The sequence below is a fragment of the Macrotis lagotis genome, chromosome 2 (genome assembly GCF_037893015.1).
Source record: "Macrotis lagotis isolate mMagLag1 chromosome 2, bilby.v1.9.chrom.fasta, whole genome shotgun sequence".
NCBI classification, from domain to species: domain Eukaryota; kingdom Metazoa; phylum Chordata; class Mammalia; order Peramelemorphia; family Peramelidae; genus Macrotis; species Macrotis lagotis.
In genome coordinates, this window is record NC_133659.1 from 167,894,348 (window position 1) to 167,914,669 (window position 20,322).

A 20,322-nucleotide genomic window follows, 5' to 3' on the forward strand; every position below is an offset into this window, starting at 1 on the left:
TTGCATCAATCTTCATTAGGGAAACTGATCTGTAGTTTTTTTTCTCCATTTCTGAATTTCCTGATTTCGCTATCTGTACAAATTTGTGTCATAAAAGGAATTTGCAGGATTCCTCCTTCACCTATTTTTTCAAATTGTTTATGAAGTATTGGAATTAATTGTTCTTTAAATGTTTGGTAGAATGCACTTGTGAATCCATCTGGCCCTGGAGATTTTTTTCTTAAGCAATTCATTGACAGCTTGTTCAATTTCTTTTCCTAAAGACAGTGTTATTTTAAGTACTTTATTTCCTCTTCAGTTAATCTGGGCAATGTAGATTTTTGTAAATATTCATACATTTCACTTAGATTGTTAGACTTACCGGCATATAATTGGGCAAAATAACTTCTAATAATTTCTTTAATTCCAATGTCACTGATGGTGAATTCACCCTTTTCATTTTTGATACTAGTTATTTGGTTTTCTTTCTTTTAATCAAATTAACCAATAGCTTATCTATTTTATTGGGATGTATTTTCATAAAACTAACTCCTAGTATTAGTTTAGATCTTTATTTGAAAATAAAATTTAATTTTATAAAATATCTACAATTCAGTTTGTCCCTTTCTTATAAGGAGTCTTCACAGCATTAGATAATACTTACCCTGATCTTCCCATGAAACTCAAAAATTAAATTTGAAAGACTAAAAATCATTCCTAAGCTATTTCAATTTCAATAGTATAATCAGTACAAATAGTATTTAACTGGCTAGAAAACTAACATCAATACACAAGAGACAATTAAAATGAGGCTAATTTTCCACATCTCATAACAAACACAAGAGCTGTCACAGGGGAACATTTGGATCTTCTCAGCAATTAAACTTAGGTGTGGGCAGGAACTTCTTTAAGAACAAGTTCTTTACCAATGTAATAGAGTAGAATAGTAATTAGAGCTACTGCTGTTTGGAGACCCATTCCAGGCACTTCTAAAAACTCCTTTTATAAAATAAAGCAAAGTCACCACACCATCTTAATGGAACTCTGATGGAATCCCCATCACAAATTCCGGGTCAAGGGAATTTTTTATCATTGTAGTCCTAGTCGTGCCAGAAATATAAATCACTTTTCTGATAATTTCAATTCAATATTTAACAAGGTTGTTATTATGTGCAAAGCACTTTTCAATGTGATATAAAAGGAAAAACAATTTGTGCCCTGAAGGAGTTTACATTCTACTGAGATTTAGCACGTACACAGAGAAGTAAATACAATGTAATCTGAGGAGACACAGAGCAAAAGAGTTCAGGGGATATCACAAAATCATGGATTTAGAACTCAATCTGAAAAAGCTTCCTGATGTAGGCTGCACATGGCTTTTTCCACACAATGTGGCTGGTTTGTAAAATGTTTTAAAACCACTTTAAACAACATCCAAGCATAAATGCCAGACTGTAATGCATTGAGACAGCAGATGAAATGATGAGTTAGAACAGCGAGACAGGCCAGTTTGTCTGGAAGAGAGTGCAGGAATGAGCATGAATAATTCTGGAAAGGTCAGTTGGAGCCTCACTGTGGAAGGCTTGAAATACCTGCCTGAGGATTCTGCATTCAGTACTCTGACAAGGAAAGAAGCTGAGAGCTCAGAGCTACACTATAGACACTAGACTTTGGGCAACTGTGAGGAGGATGAACTGAAGACGACTGAAGGCAGTTAAGCTATTGTAATACTCCAAAGATATTGATGAGAGCCTGAACTAGGCTGGTGAACCATGTGAAAGAAAAGAGAATAACCATGGAAGATGTCATCCAAGTCGGAGCATTAGACTTGGCACCTCGGTAGACTCCAGTTCAAGTCCCAAGAACCTCTTGAGGTTGTAAAAACTGGATAGCTAGGACACTTGTCAGCCAGATTCCATCTTAAAACTTTCAATGAGGAGAAGCTTACTACTTTCCTGATGCAGTCCATTCTCCTTTTATAGTGCCAAACAGACCTGCTCAAAATGCTAATGTGATCCAAAGGTAAAGGAAAAATCCAAAAGGAAAAACTTCCAAGTTTTAATTATCATAAGTTGATTTTTATATAATGCCTGAACTTACCCCCCACGGGTACTTTCTACTCATTTATCCTAGTTCTGACTGTTAGGGACAAGTAATAGAAGACTGAGGCCTTTTACCAAAGGACAGAATTTTTATTATTTTAAATATTAATATTTAATATTTTAATATTTAGCTTCTTCAAGCTAAAGGTCTCTGGTGCCTCCAACCAATTCTGGTATGGCCTAGTGTCAAGGCCCCTTATTATGCTGGTAACCCTCTTCTGGAAGAACCCTATTTTGTCATGTCCATTCTAAAATATGGTTCAGAAAATTGAATAGATATGAATCTGAATAGAGCACAGTATAACTGGACTACAACATTCATCTTCCTCAATTTGAGGACTATTCAGTCCAAGACCACAAAAGATTTTTGGGGGGTGGGAGAGGGAAGAGAGAAGTGCTGAAGGAAATGCTCCTATGATACTGTGTTGATTCCAATTAACATTGTCATCCAAGAAAAACACCACGTGTTTTTACAGCAACTAGTGTCTGATCATTGCTCTTCTAACCTGTTTTTGTGCACCTGACTTTTATCCCTACTAAATTCCACCTTATTAGAGTCGGTTTTTACCCTAGGCTATTGATAGCTTTTTGTATTTCAATTTTTGTCAATGAATTAGCTATAATTTGTATAAATCAATATTTGATAAAAGGGATAAACCTATTCTAATGAAGCTCCTTTGTCATGTAAAAGCAAAAAAAATGAATTACTATCTAAATTCATAATCCAGATTCAACTTTATAGCACTTTTACTGGTATACCAAGAAATGACAATGGTGAGAAAGATAACCCTGAATAAAAGAGAAGCCTTGTCCTGACTGGACTCTTCCACACAAATGTTTCTATTATTTACCAAGTTTATTTAAAGTGTAACCTTAAGCTCAGTTTATTGTAATAACTAATTTCTTGAACCCTGCAAAGATGTTTTGTACAACAGGGAACTGAAAAGAAAAAACTGAATCCTCAGGGCAGAATCCACATTTGACAATCAAGATACCTTATCCTGCTTGTGATCTTCTGTCTAGTGTACAGTGCCAACAGACCTGCTCAAAATGCTAATGTGATCCAAAGGTTAAATTAAAAAAAGGAAAAACTTCCAAGGAATAAAGATATAGTAGTCTCCTCTCCTTTGTATAAATACTACTGGCTACCTTTTAAGGAGAAAAAAATCAAAGTTCTGGGATTAGTAAGATGACTTGCTCTCACAGTAAAGTAATAGAAATTAGAAATAATCACCATCTGAAGACTTGGAGATCATGAAAGCTACTTCTTTATTGTGACTGAGTAATGTGGTTGTGTTCTCATTATTTAGCACTTTTTAAGTAGCAATTTTTAGCAGTGTCAAATAGTCCCACAAATGCAAAAAAAAAGTTGCTTAAGCTTGAATAGGCTAAGCCAGATGCTCCAATTTTTATTGTACTTGGTCAAGAACTGAAATATTGCCAGAGACTGGTGAAAAAACTTCACACTACTAAAGGAACATTCAAGTGAGAACCTTCAACAGTTGCTTCCTCACAGAAAGAGGATAGAGAGAAGTCACTCTGCCCACCTGTTTTGCCAATTGTGCTTAAGTTTTATAATGTAACCTAATTTTTTAAAAAGAAAGATAGGTAAGATTTAAAAACAGATCACAGTGTCTGTCATATAAGTACAACAAATCCATTTCATTTTGGACATAATGACAGACAGAAGATGTATTGGAAAAAGAAATCTTACCTGTTACTATAATCAGAGGAATCCAAGTTCTTGTTGAGTAAACACTCCTTATAGAGGACAAAAGTCTCTTTTAATTAAGCATTAAATCACCAAGATCAGAGAGTTCACTGTTGCTGTCCGTGGTGCTCAAGAGAAAAATAGGCTTGGGTCCTCTGCAGTTCCCATTATATACTGAAGAGAGAATGCAATTTTAGTTCAAAAAATTTTTCTAGGTGGGAGGGAAGCAGCTTGGAAAAATGTCATGAACCAATCCCACACATTTATTTTAAGCAAATCCTGAGAAAAGACTACTCAAGTCTGGAATGATGCTGATAACTTTTATCAATAAACATCACAGCACTAAGTGCTAAACAAAATACAACATTAAGACTGTTCCCATTGGATATGTAATCTAAATGTATACAATAGTAACAATTACTGATATAACAGAGTTTCTGAAATAGTGTAAAAAAAAAATCAGTTTAACACTGATAAACTAGAGTGACTCCTATATCAGGAATGAGGGGAAAAAGTCTATGTTCTTGAAGCAATGACCACAATTCAAAGCTAATGTTCTAATGTTATGGTTAAAGCAGATTTGCTACTACCAAAGGAGGCTAATCATTCTTTGTCATATAAACTCAACATTCAGATCAGCAACAATGGAACTCTCTCCTTGCTCTACTAAGCAGAAACTATGGTGGTAAAAGGTATAAATGTATAAAGAGTTACAAATTAAATTCTCAGCCTTGCAAATTTCAATGCTATACAAAAAATAGTGGAGTCTACACTTTACACCCTGAAAATGTTAGGGTTCAGTGACTTACCAGAGTTACAGTTAGTAGGTGTAAAATATATATATATATATATATATATAGAGAGAGAGAGAGAGAGAGAGAGAGAGAGAGAGTAAAGTATATAAAGTTTCTGAGGCCAAACTTGAAAACTCAGTTCCTCTTATTCTAGGGACAGTGCTTAAATCACTATACCATCTAGCTGCCCCCAAACCTCTTTATTTTACATTAAATTTCTCAATGGTCTCTAGCTCTTCAAGAAAATATCTGTAAGCATCCATGAAGAGGAAGCACTGCATAATGAACAGAGCTATACTGTGAGTCAAGTGACTTAGTATGACTCCTACTACTTATTATCTATGTGAAACCCTTTACCTTTAAAAACTTCAGGATGCTCACCTATGAGAATTAAATGAGATACATGTAATAATAATATGTAACGAGTGTATCAAATCTAGCTATTATTATTATTATACTTATATTGTCTACCTCCCAGGATTGTTGTGAAGTTCAAATGAAATAAAAGTACTTTGCCTACATTAAAGTACTATATAAATCTCAGCTATTTTTATTATCATAATCTACTTACTCATATGCAACACAGTTAAGTTTTCCATAAAGTGAATTTCAATTAAAGAAATCAATTTTCTCCTTTGACTTCCATTTTTAAAAATCAGAAATATAGTCCACTAGAAATATTGTCTTGTCCATGATAAATTAACTCAATTTAACAAGTTTTAAATCATAAGAGAAAACTGTATCTGATAAAATATTAGGAATAGTGCTCAAAATATGAAATGCTAAGCTATATTAAAACAAACACTAAGACTAAATGCTGAAAATAAAAGTACAGTACAGTACCAGACACTCTGGCAGAACACTCAGTTCACAAATTGTTCTTAAAGCTTTAGTAGCTTAACAAATAGATACATATTTTTAAATATAGATACATATATACACATAGATGCACATACTTAATCTGTATTTATTTAAATACACCAACTACAAATAACTCTAAAACCTCAAACTTTACACTTAAAGTAATCATGTTATTTTTTCTTTTGTTCTGTACTTTCCCCAAAACATTTCTATCCTGAAAATATCTGTACAGGATATAAAAATAAACTTAGCCACGGAACTAAAGCCTGAAGTACCCAATATTTGCTTGTTAAAGAGAGCTCACCTAGTCTGCTAGAATACATGTTCAGCAACTGTGTATGTCTGACACTAACAAAATGAATAGTGACTATATATAAATGTTCTCATTTAAACTATTATCATGTCATATTATGGCTGTTTTTGTTTATTCAGTCAATAGTTGGACTTAAGATGTACAACATGTATAGGAGGGGAGAAATTATAACTAATGGCAGCAACAAGGATAATACAGCAGATATAGTACAGTAGCATTAGATTAAAATTCAATAAACTCAAGATTTGCTATTCTTCAGTAAATCTCTGAGGAGTGACAGCACCCCTCTCATTTCAGTTGGCCAAGTTTGCAATCTTATTCATCCACAATTTTATCCTTCACCCCACCAAATTTCCCATATCCAATCAGATGCTAATTCTTGTCACTAGATATTTATTTAACTTTTCTAGTCTCAGTCTCCTCATTTATAAAATGAATGAGCTGGTCTCAGATAGGTTCTAGAGACCCTTTTATCTCCAAATATAGGCTCATGATTCCACCTAAAGATCATCTCCTCATGCTGTTTCAGTCTTGCTCTCCCCATTCATATTAATCATTACCCCATCTTCCCACCTTTCCAGTTAATTTTATTCCTCTTACTTATTCACTATTCCAACCTAAAAATCCTATTGCAATTCCCTAGGCACAGCATTCCCATCTCCTGTCTGTCCACCTATCCTCCCCCTCCCGAAGAGGCTGTTCCCTATATCTGGAATGTATCCCCCCAGTGGCACTATGGGAAGTCTGTCCTGTTCTCTCACTCCTCAAATTACACCTATTTAAATATACTGTATCCTTTCAATAGGATGTTAGTTTCTTCAAAGCAGGACTATTTTTGTTTGTCTTTGCATCCCCAGCACAGGATCTTGAACATAAGGTTCTTAATAAATGCTTACTGAAGGGCTGATTAAAATATTGACTCCAATGAGAATTCAGTTCACTTTGTTAAGGACTATCTATATTCAATGTGAAATGTGTCAAATCAATACAAGCAGCTCATGAATTGGTGATACTGCCTTCCTCCAAAAGGCAAAGAGGGAGTACAGAGTAACAATTAACGGATTCCATGAATGGGGTGAAGGAAATTCCTTTTTAGCATTTACATGGTTATAAGTTTATGATGAGGAGCATGATGTTTACAGTTTGATCCCATTCCTACTCATAAATTTTTCACTCATTCATCCACTAGGTTCTATCAGGAAAAGAAAACAAGTAAAGGAACATCAATGATCCCTGACCTCAAAGCACTTACAATCTTACTGAAAAGACAAGATCTAAACACAATAAATCATCTAACAAAACAAGGTAGTAAACAATTAAGTACCAAAATGAGGGGTATGGTGAGCACATACTTTAGAAGGAACAGTGAAAATAGATGCAGAGAAAATTTGTTGCAAAATTGCACTAAAATTCTGACAAAATGATCTTGAATCAATTTTATTCTCCACTGACCTATTATAGTACAAGAACAAATATGACCAACTATAAGAACTGCTGATCCTTCAACATTTAAAAGTTTCTTCTCTGGGGCAGCTAGGTGGTACAGTGGATAGAGCACCAGCCCTGGAGTCAGGAGGACCTGAGTTCAAATCCAGTCCTCAGACACTTAATAATTACCTAGCTGTGTGGCCTTGGGCAAGTCACTTAACCCCACTGCCTTGCAAAAAATTTTTTATAAAAACCTAAAAAATAAAAAAAAGTTACTTCTCAGAGAAAAGGGAAATTAGTGTGGTCATGGAAGCTTAAAAACTGATTTGATTTTAGGGTCCTAAAATTGCATCTATTAAGATACTCTGAGCTTCCTCTATTCCACTGAAACTGTGCTGTCCTTTACCCTGTAAGGGCTCCTAAAGTGTTTAGGTTTCATTCATTTTCTTCATTCCTTCTGACTATTCTGCCTAGATTTAACAAAATCTCCTCCTATACAAATATGATTCAGTGCCAGGGATGTAATTCCATTATTCTTCCTTTACAGTTAAGAAGCCATAGACAAACGATTATTTGATCTTTCCCAGATTCTGAATGTCAGTCAGTGGAATAGCCAGGGAAAAAGAAAACTTAACTTCTTGGGTTTCCAGTTTGATTATATTATCAAGATTAGTGACAATTAAATCTACAGCCTTAACAAAATATATATATATACATATATATATATATGCAATTAAAACATGAATTGATAAAAGCATGGGGTAATGATAAATATAAAAGGAAAAGGAATTAAAAATGCAGAGATGTTTCAACTGTTTTTTATCCTTAACCTAAACACTAATCTAAACTTTAAAACTCACTAACTACTAAATAAGATATCCTCCATTGGGTGTGGAAATCTGATAAACTCAAAAAATACTTGCAAGGTTCCACAATTACATAAGACTAAACCTGTTTGGTGGTAACTGGAACCAATTTGTGCAATAGTCTATAAATCTTGTTTTAAAATGTTCAAAGAGTAAAATGTAAAATTATAATATGATTCATAGATCTGAATGCTGAATTACATGATGAACTCTTGATTTATATAGGTCAGGAATACTAGGAGAAGTGTAAAAGAAAAAAGCCTAGGTATGCAAGAAATTATCACCAGATTTTGAGTCTAAAGCAGAATAGCTCATATCTGTTGGATTATTGAAGGCCATGCTATCACTGAAGAACCACATGTTTTCATTTCTCTAAATATATATTCTTATTTGTTTAAAAAAAGGGATATTTCTAGATAGGATTAAAGTCTACAGAATTTAAGTTTATATGTTATCCTTTGTAATTATCCTTTGATGAATATATCAAAATTCTTAAAACCAAGAGCACTGATTTCAGGTTTCCTAAAAGACCATGATATTGTTTACTACAGGTACTACAGTGTTATGAAAGCCTACAGCAGTACATCTCAAGTGACAATTGACCTACCTTTGTCCCTTTAAAGAGAAATCCCCAACTACTGTTGGCCAAATTTCCTCTCTTGTAGGGTGAAGAGGAATTCAAACCACTAACTTGATGAAGACTACTTTACCTCTCTGCACCTGAGAGATTTCAAGATAAAGAACAGTTAACTCTTTGAAAATTTGGTGTTCCTAAAAACTATGAACTATGCCAACTTAAGTGATGAACTTTGTCAAACAAGAAATATCAAAAGCTAGAAAAACATACAACAAGCTATGCCAATGACTTCTTTGACCTGTAAACTTAGTGGTTAATCAAAATGAGATGATATATGAAGTACCTTTCAGCTATCTGGCTCTCAACATACTTTACTATATTTGAAAGAAACTATTTTACAAATTTCTAAAATATTCTCAAAGAATTATTTACACTTTTGGGTAAGAGGATTGTTTAGAGAATAGCTAACTCTTCAGATTGCCTAACCTGTATACTATACTGCACCACTCTAGATTGAAAATTAAAATAATAAACATTAGAGTATGGAATCTAAAAGCACTCTAATTTAAGCTTTATAAAGCCCTGAACACACATTTCAATCTTTTAATTACTAAGAAACATCAGACAATATAAGACCAAAAGCCATTCCCCATTAGAGTTAAAAGACATGAAAAGTCTACAGAAGAACTGTAAACTTTTAACATTTATATTCAAGAAAGCTACAAATAAATAAGAATTCATTCAAAAGTAAGAATTTTGGGGCAGCTAGGTGGTGCAGTGGATAGAGCACTGGCCCTGGAGTCAGGAGTACCTGAGTTCAAATTTGGCCTCAGACACTTAATAATGACCTAGCTGCGTGGCCTTGGGCAAACCACTTAACCCCATTGCCTTGCAAAAGCCTTAAAAAAATGCTTAATATATACCCCCCCCAAAAGAGGAGAGGGGTCACCAATAAAAAGTGACTGAAGAGGACAGCTAGGTAGCACAGCAAACAGAGCACCTGGAGTTAGGAGGATCTGAGTTCAAATCCTAAATCAGACACTTAATAATTACTTAACTGTGTGACCCTGGACAAGTTACTTAACCCTACTGTCTTGCAAAAAACAAAAACAAAAAAAGTGACTGCTTTTTAAAAAAAAAACCACTAATTAAAAAGTTTCTAACACACCAAAGTATTTATGGCAACACTTTTTTGTAGTAGCAAAAAAACTGAAAAAAACATTGCTCATCAATAAGGGATGTCTCAACAAATAGTGATTCATGGATGTGATGGAATATTAATGTATTAGAAGAAACAAATATGCTAATGAAAAATAAAGTAACCAGAGAGAAAAAAATATACACAATGACAACAATCTAGATGGAAAGAGCCACAATCTTAAATGAATGTTGGAAAATTATAAAGAATAACCTTTATTCCAAAGAAGAGGTATGAGAAATCTGCCCCATCCCATTTGCAGAAGTGGAGGAAGGGATTCACAAATGTGGAACATAGCATTTATTTTCAGATTTTTTTCAATATGATGTTTGACTTTCCTGTTCTTCTCTTCCTCAATTTTTTTTATTTCAAAAGTCTTGGAATAGTTTTCTGGTAGGAGGTAGGGAGAAATTACAGGCAATGTATAAAGAAAAAAAATTAAATAAAAGTAAGGCCAGTCTTTTCTCCAAAATGATGCCAAAGGCAAAGAAGAAATAGTTGTCCCCCTCCAGACAGAGCCAAGTCCAAGGCCTTAAAAGCCAAGAAGGCAGTGTTGAAGGGTGTCCATCCAGAGCCACAAAAATAAGATCTCAGTATTACCCACCTTCTGGTGACTCTTAAGACTTAGGAGACAGCCCAAATCCATGAAGAAAAGTGCCCCTCTGAGTTACAAGCTTGATCTCTATGCCATCATTAAGTTTCCCACAACCACTGAGTCTACTATGAAAGTGATTGAAGACAACACCCTTGTAATCATTGTGGACATCAAGGCAAACAACCATCAGATCAAGCTATATGATATCAGTGTGGCCAAGAACAAAGTGACTGATGAGTGACTGATTCAGCCTGATGGAGAGAAGAAGGCCTATGTCCAAATAGCTATAGACTATGATGCTTTGGATGTTGCCAACAAAATTGGAATCAGATAAAATCCAATTATCCACTCTATCTTTAATAAAATGTTTTCCAGCAAAAATAAAATGCATCAAGTGTCTGTATGAGCACTAAAGGAAGCCACAATTTGAGATGAAATAAAATCACCATTTTAAAAAAAACACACAAAATTGAACACAAAACATCAAGTGAATTATATGTACTCAAAATAAAAAGACAATCTAACTCTGAATTATGTCTCTTTTATCAAGTGGGAAATTAATAGGTACTCTTCATATTCACCTCATTTTAACTTTAATTAAAAATTAAATTTGAATTAAAAGAAATAACTGGGAACCCCAACACTTCTTCCATTGTTTGTCACATATATTCAGGCAGTGTGTACTTTAGCAAATAATGACAACAGCTAACACTGAATGTAATTACAGAACTCAATGAAGAGACCATTACAGCATAGCATCTATATTATCAAAATTAATTCCTAATTTTAAATCTTGATTTAGAACTTGTAGTCAAATCACTTGCAGTAAGTACTCTCTGAGCTCCTTTGCTTTTAAATCATGTTCTTAGTAATACTCTGCAAAACTCTGAACAACCAAATCTAACTTAAATTCTCTTTTATTCAAGTTAGGCACTTCTGCCTATTTTAAAAAGACCATATTTGAAGCTTTAACTGATTTATACTAGATGTACAACACACACTTTATGAATGATTAATATTTTTATAATTGTAAGAATGAATGACACCCACCCTGGAGTCAGGAGTACCTGAGTTCAAATCCAATCCGATCTCAGACACTTAATAATTACCTAGCTGTGTGGCCTTGGGCAAGCCACTTAACCCCATTGCCTTGCAAAAACTTAAAAAAAAAAATTCACCAACATGGAACTATGAACTCCTCCAACCTTTCTGGAGAGAAATTTAGAACTATAACCCAAAGGGCAACAAAAATGTGCACACCCTTTGATCCAGCAATACCACTACTGGGTCTATACCCTGAAGAGATGATGAAAAAGGGTAAAAACATCACTTGTACAAAAATATTCATAGCAGTCCTGTTTGTGGTGGCAAAGAATTGGAAATCAAATAAATTTCCTTCAATTGGGGAATGGCTTAGCAAACTGTAGTATATGTATGTTATGGAACACTATTGTTCTATTAGAAACCAAGAGGGACGGGAATTCAGGAAAGCCTGGTGGGATTTGCATGAACTGATGCTGAGTGAGATGAGCAGAACCAGAAAAACACTGTATACCCTAACAGCAACATGGGGGCGATGATCAACTTTGAAGGACATGCTCATTCCATCAGTGCAACAATCAGGGACAATTTGGGGCTGTCTGCAATGGAGAATACCATCTTTATCCAGAAAAAGAACTGTGAAGTTTGAACAAAGACCAAGGACTATTAACTTTAATTTAGGAAAAAAAACTAGTATCTTATTGTCTGATCTTGCTAATTCTTATACTTCATGTTTTCTTCCTTAAGGATATGATTTCTCTCTCTTAACATTCAATTTGGATCAATGTATACCATGGAAACAATGCAAAGACTGCCAAATTGCCTTCTGTTGGGGGTGGGGAGAGGGAATAAGATTAGGGGAAAAATTGTAAAACTCAAAATAAATAAAATCTTTTAAAAAAAACCCAGAATAAAAACAGAAAATAAGAACTCTAAAAAAAAAATCACCAACAGCAGTTTGATCCTCTTACAGGAAATGAAAATTCTAGCATGACACAAGGATTTTAAAAGGCCCTAGACAAGTTACTTAGCCTCTGAGATGGCAGAGAGTGGAAATACTGACAACACTGCACAGACAATTATTTGCTTTCTGAGTAAAAGGAAGACTATACTAAGATCATGTCAGTTAAGCAAACCAGTCTTAAAATAAGAGACACGGGGCAGCTAGGTGGTGCAGTGGCTAGAGTACCAGCCCTGGAGTCAGGAGGACCTGAGTTCAAATTTGGCCTCAGCCTATCTGGGTGATCTTGGGCAAAATCACTTAACCCCATTGCCTTGAAGGAAAAAAAAAAAAACAAGAGACACAAAGTTGAACAAGCACAGCAGAGGAAAGTTAAAGACAATTCCATATTTATGTTTTAACATATCATATTAAATTTATGAAATTAGGAAAATTAAGCTTCTTATTGTGAAAGTTAACAGCACCTAAGCTCCAGCTGCACTGTAGAAATTGTGATTCAATATTCTAACTGTGCTGGTCTGAAGTCTTGGATGTCCAAAGAACAGAAACCTTAATCAGTCCTTCTTGAATAGCAGAAGTAATCAATTTCAGGGAAGATTCTTAATTGGTTGGTAATTAGTTTATTTGTGATTAGATTAATAAAAAGAATATATTTTTATAAACCTAATTCAATCCATTGACACTGGCCTCCTTGCTGCACTAAGAATAAAACACTCCATTTCTCCACTCCAGGCATTTTCTCAGTCAGTCTCCCATGCTTGATAAGTCCCTCCTTATATCCCCCATTGATTCCCCTGCCTTCCTTAAGTCTCAATTAAAATTCCTTTTCTACAGAAAGTCTTTCCCAACCCTTCTTAATTCCCTTGCCTTCCCTTCTCTGAATTTCCATTTATCCCATCTATAGCTTGTTTGGACACATCTGGTTGAATGGTTACAATTTAATGCCACCCCATTAGACTATATAAGCTCCTAGAGGGCTGAGGCTTTCTTTTGCTTCTTCTTATATTCCTAGAATTTAGTACAGGACCTAGTAATACTAAGCACTTAATAAATGTTTATTGACTTGACTACATTGAGAAAAGATGTGCCTCTTAGTTTATGAGGGGCCTAAAAAAAGGTTTACCTCTACCACTTTTCCAAAGAAGGGACAAGGAAAATTTCTTTTGTACCAACCTATTCAAGGTGATATATCAAAATCCCTAAAACTTGTATTATTCACCTTTTTCTTATATTGTGAGATGTCACCTTTTCTTTCAATTTCCATGAAATATATATTGGAAGTTGCTAGGATTCCAGGAATTGGTCTGGCAGAAGGAATTCTGTCAATCAGCATTTCTCTTAGTTGAATCTTTCAGAATAAAGATTGAGGGTTTTTTCCCCTCATTTTATTTTAACTAATTTTTCATGACCAAATGTAGAATTAAGGCTCAAAAGAAGATTCTCAGGATCAACCTGTTCAAATACCACATTCCCTCAGTTTCTCAAACTGAGCTCCTGACAATATTCATAATTCTCTTACTTATGCCCTTTTCTTAAATAAACATTTTATGTATATTTAAAATAAAATTGAAAAACTGGAAACAAATGAGTGGAGAATTAACAAATAGTGATATATTGTTTTGCTTTAAGAAATGATGAATGAGAAATTCAGAGAAAGATGTATAAATAAAAGTTGAGTGAGCTATCAGGCTCTGAATGCCAATATTGATGTTCAAAATGGAGAAAATGAGTCTTCCTGTTTTATGCAAAATTTAAAAAAATTCTTCATAAAGACTACTAAACAATAAAGAGAAACCCAATCAAAAAAGTAATAGTAAAGAACAAAATAGGATAGCTCATAAAAGCATTCTTTCTCCTCCTCATCTTTCATACAAATAAGGGTCTACAGACTATTTTCAAAGGGCACTGTTTCAAATGATGGAGAAACAAACACAAAGAGAAAGACCTAGTCCTCTGGAGCTTACCATCTAAGAGGGAAGAAAGAAAACACAAAAAAGTAAGCTGAAAGGGAGGAGGGCAGATAGGTGGTATAAGGTCATGATGGAAAAGTCTAGCATTGCAACCTGGTAAGAAATGTCATACACACTGTTGGGCAGTTAACTGTAGTTAACTGTGTGTCTTCACTACCAGATGTAAAAACAAAAGGCATTAATCAAACAAACTTCTAAAACACTAAAATGTATTTGGGAAATATTTAACAAAATAAAAATACAATAAAGCATGGATATTAATATGTGGTTTTCTAAGGCAACAATCAACCTTACTTCTAGTGTAGTGACCCCATTTCAATGTGAGTTTGGCACCCCAGTCTAAAAAGATTCAAATTTCAGATTCCCTAAGTTTCAAATCTATCCTTAAGACTCCAAGCAAGAAAAATGTATCAATTCTATAAATATACATATAGGATTACAGAGCAAGCATCTTTACACAAGCATGTATGGATTAGACCTAAGGAGAATAATTTAACAAAGACCTTACTGGGTAATTATAAACATCACAGACTGAAGCCCAAGATCTTCAGTCTTATCGGGACATGAGAATGTGATTTACTCAAGGTAGACATAACTCAGTAAGCTGAACCAAACCATATTGTATTTTACCCGCACACTGTATTAATTCTTCTAAATATTTCCAAGTACAACAAACTCTTTATCTACCTATCTTCCCTGATGAGATGCAGTTTCCCTTTTCATACACATCTATTCTATCCAGCTTAGTGGCAAGATATTTGACTAGATGATGAGATAATTTAAGCGATAGCATGCCTGGAGTGCTGGACTTGGAATAAGGATGACTCCATTCAGTTACTTCTTTGCTCTGTGACCAAAGGCAAGACAGTTAACCTCCCTAATCCTCAACATTCCTCATCTGGAAAATGAAGGGGTTGGGGGCAGCTAGGTAGCGGAATGGATAGAGCACCAGCCCTGGAGTCAGGAGTACCCGAGTTCAAATCCAGACTCAGACACTTAATAATTGCCTAGCTGTGTAACCTTGGGCAAGTCATTTAATCTCTTTGCCTTAAATAAAATAAAAATATATAAAAAGAAATTAAAAAAAAAAAAAGAAAATGCATGGTCTTTTCCAGTCCTAAATCTATGATCCTATAAAGAGGTTATAAAAGATATTAGTCATGTTGCAAATAAATGCTCCTGAAGGAAAAAAAAAGGAGTTGGAATCCAAGATACAGAATCAACAAAGTAAACAAAGACCTCAAGCCATTTCCCAAATATTTAAGTGGTCAAAGGATATGGAAAAAAAAGTTTTCAAAGGAAGAGTTGCAAACTTAACTACCATATAAAAGAATGTGGCCAATATAAAAAGGAGGAAAGCAAACCCATTAACCCTGAAGTTTCACCTCATACCCAGTAAACTGACAAAAATGATAAAAGATTAAACTCATTAATGGTGGGAGGAGCAAAGGAAAAGAGATATAATGTTGGTGGAGCAATGAATTGCTTCAGCCAGACTGGAAAGCAATTTAGAATTAAGCAAATAAAGGGTCTAAAATATGGGTACCCTCTGACCCAGAGGATATTCACACTCCTAGACATTTGCTTCCAAGAAATCACTAATTTAAAAGAAAGTTTTATATCCACCAAAATAATTTTATAGCAGAACCCTTTGCAAAAATAGTAAATCCACAGCTATAAAACATTGCCCATATATTTCAGATGTTTTCAATATATTGGTTGTAATATTGGGATATTCAATTAAATGAGTATAGGTTAAATGCTAATTTCCATTCTATATCACTCTTTAACCTCTAATTACTATAAGTCTTTCACCAAAGGTCTATCTCCCCATGCCACAAAGATACATGGTTTCTCAATAGCTAAGCCAACAATTCAGAAACTCTGGTAGATCCTCCCAGACTCAGTATGGTTTCTGTTTGCCTTAGAATGGTCTAAGACCAAGTACAGAGAAGCTCATCTTCAGATAACTACCAAAAGATGAACTTTTTTGGATGCAGAGACAACGAAGATGAGGTTGGATTGCAGATTATGTCCATGGAAGGAGTACCTACATGGATGGAATCTGATTTTTTTGAAATATTACACTGAGTAGAAATGCAGATTATAAAACCCACCTCAGAAACTGAGCATTCCAAAAGTTAATAAACTACTAATATAAAGAACACCATGCCAGTTTAAATTTCTTTTAACCTTGTCTTTTTGTTCACTCATTTTCTCAAATAGTTAATTCACATTATGACAGTAGTTAATGCTCTCTTACTTTTTTTGTTGGATTTTTTTTTCAGTTTCATTTTTTGCAAGACAATCAGGTTAAGTGATTTGCCCAAGATCACACAGCTAGGTAATTATTACGTTTCTAAAGTGCAAATTTTGAACTCAGGACCGGTGTTCTATCCATTGCTCCACCTAGCTGCCCCAATGCTCTCTTACTCTTAACTCTTCACTTATTTCTAGGTAAACTTCCTTCACCACTTTCCCCTTCTCTGCATTAGGCAAAAGTGACTAAGCCAAAAACCATACACAAAAGAATGGGAAAGCTTTCAGTTGCAGTAGATAGTAAGCCTAGAAGCCAGGATGAGTATACTCAATGCATTAAGGTTGTTTAAAGAGGGTAACTGCCCTGTCTCAAACAAGATCTTTTGTTTGGGAAAAATTTATAAGCCCATATGTTTAAAATCATGATTTTGTTACTTGCCCCATTCAAAAGTTTCACAAATTCGGTTATCTGTGAATGATAAGTTTTAAAATAATAAAATATCCTGTTCTCCTTAAAATAAAATCCCAAGTGCAACAGTAATCATTAAAGCTCTTTTAAATCTTATCTTTACAAATGCCTGATTAAATGGGAGTTTTCTAAAAAAGAGTTTTAACTGTGGGCATTATGAGCCTAAAGCTTCATTTTAAATTACTCTGTTATGTAACAGGACAATTTGCAGACATGAATGACAAAATCTTTTAATAGGCACTCAGCAGAGAAACTTTTATTAGTGATCCTAAACATCCAACACTGTTTTTCAAAGTCTCAGAATGAGGGAAAATATTCTTTTATGGGGCATAAGCCAAAATTATGAAAAAAAAAACACAGATGTATGGTATCATGAGTCAGTACTCCCAGAAGGAATAGAATCCTTGTCCCCAGACTCCTCCAGCAGAGTCCAGGATGACCATTGGGAAACACAGTCCCCATATCAAGCACTTGTACCATCTCCGTTGTTTCTAGGTCGTTTAATCACCTGCTATGGGGGCACTACAATTGAAGGGGTTCATGTGATCAAAATTAAAATAACAATTCAAGGTAAAGCAGCAACTCTTGAGGTATGAAATTTAAAAAGCAAAGTCTGATAATCTAGCCTAACAACTGTTTAAGGCAGAAAATGAGGGAGTCAGTGCCTTCTCCCATTTCACAGATAAAGAAATGAATATGTATATTTTATTAAAGACTGAAGATGTGCAAAGCACCGGAGCTCCAAAAAGAAAAGTGAGACAGTCATACCCTTACAGTGCTCACATTCTAAAGCTCTGAAGGTCCAGAGCTTTGTATATTAAAAGTCATTGTTGCTGTTTTAAAAAAAAAAAAGAGAAAGAAAATATGTATATTGAGGTTAACAGCCTATCCCTATACCTGCCCAGGAGCCAAATAATATGAATCTCAGTCCAGCCCCAGGGCTCTTTCTTTGCCTTTTAATTAGTTGTATAAACTCTGGTTGGATATTCTAATATTTAATGACTTCTAAAAAATTTCTAATTAAAAACTCCAGGAAATTCGTGGGTCAAATCTGCTGGCTTCTCTTCCAATAAGTTAATAACTCGTCATATTATCTCAGGCAAAAGATAAATCAAAAGTTGTCTCTTGGCCTGAATTTCCATACCTGTAAATTAAAAGTAATGTTGTCCACCTACCTGTAGTATATGGCTACTGTCAAAATTAAAGAATTAATATTCAGAAAGTGTCTCAAGGTACCTGGATTAAAAGTACAAAGGTTGTTACTTATACCTACACAATTAAACTGCTTAGTAAAGTACTCTCTTTGTCACTTGGTTGCCCAGTTACCCATAAAACCATAGCACCCATAGAGTGGAACCACTGGTCACATTAACTTAAGCAAAATAGTTACATTATCTGTACAAATCCCTTTACACAAAAACAAATTCACCCCCAACTTTGATATCCACAAGTTTTGGAGTCAGAAACAAAGGGATACTTAAAGGGAAACAATAGGGAATTAGTAGTGTACAAATGATCAAGCTCAAGCTGACAACAAGAAAGTCAAATTGTTTCCGAAAGTATCTATTCACCCAAATATTTAATGTGTAAACAGTTGCAACCCCACTTGGGAGTATTAAGTGAAGAAGGGTAAGATGGCAGGGGGGCAAGGAAACCAAAGAACCGGAAAATGAGAGGGAAAGATAGCGGCTGGGGAGAAGCAAAGGAGATTCAGAGGGGACGGAGAAGAGAAGAAAAGAAAAGTGGGAAGGAAAGACCAGACTGGGAGGAGGGAGAGGGAGAGGGCAGCACACTCTGAGGAGGATGGAGAGGAAGAGAGCAAAGGAGGGCTGGGGGTGACAAATGACGGGAAAAGGGAGAAAATGGTGGGGAGATGGCGAGAGTTGGGAGGATGAAGAGACAGAAGAAGGGGCCAAGGAGTTGTCCAGGAGTGAGAGGAGGGGGAAGGGATAGAAAGGCGGGGGGGGGGGGTGATGAAAAGAGGAGGTAAGGGAAAGGTAGAAGAAAGGAAGAGGAAAAGGAAAGACAGGAGGGCGGGGGAGGGGAGCGGGGGCGGGGGCGCAGGCAGGCCGGGGCCAGGGGGAGGCTCAGGGGGAAGGGCTGGAGGAGGCGCCGGGGGCACAAAGTGGGCGCCGCGGGCTCGGGCGCGGGGGCGAGGGGCGCCGGGCCTGCGGGTGGCTCGCGCGGGCCCCGGGCCCCCGGGCCGAGGAGGGCCTGTGGCCCGAGGCGGCCCCGGGAGGCGGCCCCGCGGGACCGAGCGGGACCGAGCCCCGCCGGGAGCCCGGGAGCCCGGCCGCCGGCCCCGCGGTGGCCGCTCGCTTACCGGCTCGGCGCTCGCTGGGCCGGGCCCCTCCGCCGGGCCTCGCGGGGCTTGATTGTCCGGTCCGTCCCGTCCGCTCGGCCGCGCCGCTGCCCCCCGCTCCCCGGGCCGCTCCGCGTCCGTCCTCCTGCGCGGCTGCCAGCTTCTGCGATCCGGGGCCGCCGCGCGCCCCTCCTTCTCCCCTCCGCCCGCGCCCGGGGCGGGCCGCGCGCAAGCTCCCTGCGCCCGCCGCCGGGAGTCTGGGGGAGGGGAGCGGGGAGGGGGCGGGGGAGGGGAGCCGGCGGCGCAGGGAGCACGCGCAGAGCGCCGGCCGGGTGCGCCTGCGCGCGCCGCCCCCACTCCCGCCGGCCCGGCTGCCGGCGCTGCACGCGCGGAGGGGAGGCTGGGGGGAGGGGCGGGGAGCCGGAGAATGGACCGCCTGGAGCGGGGGAAGGAGAGAGAGACCGACACCGAAACCGAGACCGGGCAGTGACGGGGCTGAGCCCGGGCACCCCTCCTTCCTCGCTGCCACTTGGTTTTTATGGTTTCCTTGAACCCTCCCTAGGAGGCTCCTTTCAAAGATTAGAGGAACATCCAGAAACCCATCGGCCGGGTCTCAGTCTGATTAGTTGGTTTCCTTCTGTTTCATTGCGTGATTTTGGTTTGTTTTCTTCGGGTGGGTGGGTGATGGGGGAACGTTAGAAGCCTCCCTGAAGAGGGGGGTCCAGAGGTGGAAGGGCCTTCAGATGCCAACTAATTCAAACCCCTCTTTTAACAGAAGAAACAAACACACGGAATCTTAATGTCACAGACAACACCGGCGGTAGAATCTGAACTCAGGTCTTCAAACTCCACAGCCAGGAAAAAAGAGGAAAATTGGAAAGCAAATAAGGTGGTTG

At 37.0% G+C, this 20,322-nt stretch overlaps 1 protein-coding gene across 3 annotated transcripts in view; it reads right to left on the reverse strand.

The window, feature by feature from the left end:
• DUSP14 (dual specificity phosphatase 14) overlaps window positions 1–19,735 on the reverse strand; it is a 31,032-nt gene extending 11,297 nt beyond the window's left edge. The window contains exons 1-3 of one of the 3 annotated variants that reach the window (XM_074223490.1): window positions 19,448–19,735; window positions 8,662–8,774; window positions 3,796–3,966 (exon numbers count right to left, since the gene is read on the reverse strand). The gene's annotated coding sequence lies outside the window, so the exon portion shown is untranslated. The remainder of the gene's footprint in view (window positions 1–3,795; window positions 3,967–8,661; window positions 8,775–19,447) is intronic. The other 2 variants (XM_074223491.1, XM_074223489.1) reach the window with 2 other exon arrangements.
• Window positions 19,736–20,322: the final 587 nt, after the last annotated feature.